General features: G+C 53.2%; 1 long non-coding RNA gene across 1 annotated transcript in view; it reads right to left on the bottom strand.

Annotated features, from left to right (window-relative positions):
• The window catches only part of LOC106726283, a 3,987-nt gene extending 1,618 nt beyond the window's left edge, over positions 1–2,369 (bottom strand). The window contains exons 1-2 of the long non-coding RNA XR_001362312.1: positions 2,203–2,369; positions 1,441–1,704 (exon numbers count right to left, since the gene is read on the bottom strand). This is a non-coding gene — a long non-coding RNA (uncharacterized LOC106726283). The remainder of the gene's footprint in view (positions 1–1,440; positions 1,705–2,202) is intronic.
• Positions 2,370–3,139: the final 770 nt, after the last annotated feature.

Raw genomic sequence — 3,139 nt, forward strand, 5'->3', positions numbered from 1 at the left:
GGCATCGGCCCCCCAGGTGCTAGGACTCGGCGCAGACCTGACCAGCAGCTTAGACTCTGAAGGTTCCTCATCAAACACAGCTGTCAGCCCGCCCGTGGCTCAGGGTGAGCGTTGGTCGGCCGGGAGGTCACGTGCGATCCCGGTCGGGGCACCTGCCCCATTGGTGGGCTTCAGCCCCAGTAGGGGGCGCGCAGGAGGCAGCCGGTCCATGTTTTTCTCATCAATGTTTCTCTCTCTCCCTCTCCCTTCCTCTCTGAAATCAATAAAAATATATTTTTTAAAAATAGCTTTTATTTGGGGATAACCATCATCATTATTTTTTATTAGAAAAAAGAGAGTTCGCCGTCAAAGTTCAACACAAAGGCTGCATTTGTGCCTCGCTGCCTGGCCCGCTCAGGGTGACCGCACCCAGGGACCCGCGATGGTTCAGGTGGGCCCAGGACCCGAGGCAACCAGGGCTCCGCGTCCCCGGAGGCGGACGCAGCCATGAAGGCGGAAGTAGGTTCCCCGGGGAAATTAACCAGCCGTTTGGGTAAACCTTCAGGAGAACATGCAATTACGGTTTTTCTTTCTTTTTTTAAAATATATTTTTATGGACCTCAGAGAGGGAGGGAGAGGGAGAGAGAAACATCAGTGATGCATCATCATTATTTTTTATTAGAAAAAAGAGAGTTCGCCGTCAAAGTTCAACACAAAGGCTGCATTTGTGCCTCGCTGCCTGGCCCGCTCAGGGTGACCGCACCCAGGGACCCGCGATGGTTGAGGGGCTGAGGCAGGAGGTGAGGAATTCGGGGAGCCCGACGAGGAGGGAGAGGCCGAGGGAAGCCGGCGAGTTCGTTTCCAGGAGCTCAGCTCGCCAGGTTGGCCGCCTCCCAGGACCCGAGGCAACCAGGGCTCCGCGTCCCCGGCTGCAGCCATGAAGGCGGAAGTAGGTTCCCCGGGGAAATTAACCAGCCGTTTGGGTAAACCTTCAGGAGAACATGCAATTACGGTTTTTCTTTCTTTTTTTAAAATATATTTTTATGGACCTCAGAGAGGGAGGGAGAGGGAGAGAGAAACATCAGTGATGAGAGAGAACCATGGACCGGCTGCCTCCTGCAGGTCTGTGGTTTTCCTCCATTAAGAGCCTTGGCTTAAAAAATAAGCAGAAGTGGTCCGGTCACCACAGTAAAGGACTCACTGTGCGCCAGCCCCCTGCTCCCAGGACCCAGGCCGGTGCCGTATTGGAAGTCAGCATTCCTGCCTCTGAGCAGGCCCAGGGCCGCAGGCCTGGGCGGGGGAGAGAGTAATTACAGGGGCTCCGTCCGGGCTCCGCCGGCCGGACAAAATTACAGCTTTTCAACGGTGTCCCATCTCTGTCTCTGCCGCCAGCTGCTGGAACCCCCAAAGGCAGGCGTGCCCCCCCGAGTCAGCTGCTGTTGGCACCTCGGGGGCAGCTACCTGCAAGAGCCCAGGAATTCAGAGCCGATTAGGATCTTGACGGATGTCAGAGCAGTAGGGTGAGGGCGGCAGGAGGAATGTTCCTGCCCCTTTAAGGGCCTGTTCGCTCCCCGTGGCTTCTCCACCTCCTTCCTCCAGGCTCTGCCGCTCACACTGGCTCGGACCAGCCCCGGGGACCTGTCCCAGGGCTCAGGGGGGCGTTTCCGTTCATGTCGGCGGCCACATTTGAGAGGCCACCGGCTGCTTCAGTTTTATATATTTTACCTATTTTTATTGATGTCAGAGAGGAAGGGAGAGGGAGAGAGAGAGAAACATCGATGATGAGAGAATCATGGATCGGCTGCCTCCTGCACACCCCCCACTGGGGATCGAGCCTGCAACCCGGGCCTGTGCCCCGACCTGGAATCGAACCAGTGACCTCCTGGTTCCTAGGTCGACGCTCAACCACTGAGCCACGCCGGCCGGGCTATTTTTCTTTTCAATATCTTTTCTAACCAAAGAATAAGGTAAGAAACTCTGCTATGTATCAAAATTGCTAATTTAGCTGATTTCCTATATTTGAGCTGAGAAAATAAAATGATTAGATATTCTGGCAAAATGAACCAGTTCCTAGGAAGTAAACACTTGTACGCAGGGGAAAAAACCTTCCCTCTACTTTTCAAGGTTCTTTTTGCTGGTCTATTAACTAAATCCACAGGAGACAGAGTAACAAGAGAAAATGGCCACATTTAATGAGATACGTGCGTAGGGGAACCCACACACATGAGCGCGCTGGAGCCCCACGTACGGGGTTCAGGGGCAGAAGCCAAGATGAGGTGCCGATGGGATGCGTGCGAGGGCGCGGTAGGAGGAGCAGATGCTGCGCGCCCCGTGGAATATCACGCAGCCGCGGAAGAGAGTGCACGCGCAGCATTCGCAACAGCACGGGCGGACCTAGAGGATGTGGTTCGAGTCAAATAAGCCAGACAGAAAAAGACAAGCTCCACGTGAAATTTAAAAAATAATAACGTGAGTGAGCAGACAAAACAGAAACAGACACATAAACACAGAGAACGGACTTTCTTTGCAGAGGAGAGGGGAGTGGAGGTAAGAAAGGTAAAGGGACTGCCCGGCCGGTGCAATTATTTTTTATTCAAAAATTATTTTTGAAAAATAATTTTTTTAAAATGTAGCATAGGCCACAGTAAAAAAAAAAAAAAAAGTTAATTTAAAAAGTAAAACTTGAAAACTGCCCGGCCAGCGTGGCTTAGAGGTTGAGCGTTGACCTATGAACCAGGAGGTCAGGGTTCGATTCCCATCAGGGCACAGGCCCGGGTTGCGGGCTCGATCCCCAGTGGGGGGCGTGCAGGAGGCAGCCGATCCATGATTCTCTCATCATCGATGTTTCTCTCTCTCTCCCTCTCCCTTCCTCTCTGACATCAATAAAAATAGGTAAAATATATAAAACTGAATCTTAAAAAAAAAAAAGAGTAACTGCTGCTAGCACCGCCGTGAGTGACATATTTGATTCATTAGGAGAAAACACTTTGCGGACATGTTTCCCAGGGAACCGAGGCTGGGCAGCCGAGGGAGCCGGTGCGTCGTCCGGAACACGACGCTGGACGCTTGCCGCCCTCCGTACCCTCGAGGCCACGCAATGGGTGGAAAGTGCGAGGAAAACGCATGTGGGGGCCTGAGGCCCAGGCGGGGAGTCGGAGGA

Source organism: Myotis brandtii, unplaced genomic scaffold, assembly GCF_000412655.1.
Source record: "Myotis brandtii unplaced genomic scaffold, ASM41265v1 scaffold247, whole genome shotgun sequence".
Classification (NCBI taxonomy): domain Eukaryota; kingdom Metazoa; phylum Chordata; class Mammalia; order Chiroptera; family Vespertilionidae; genus Myotis; species Myotis brandtii.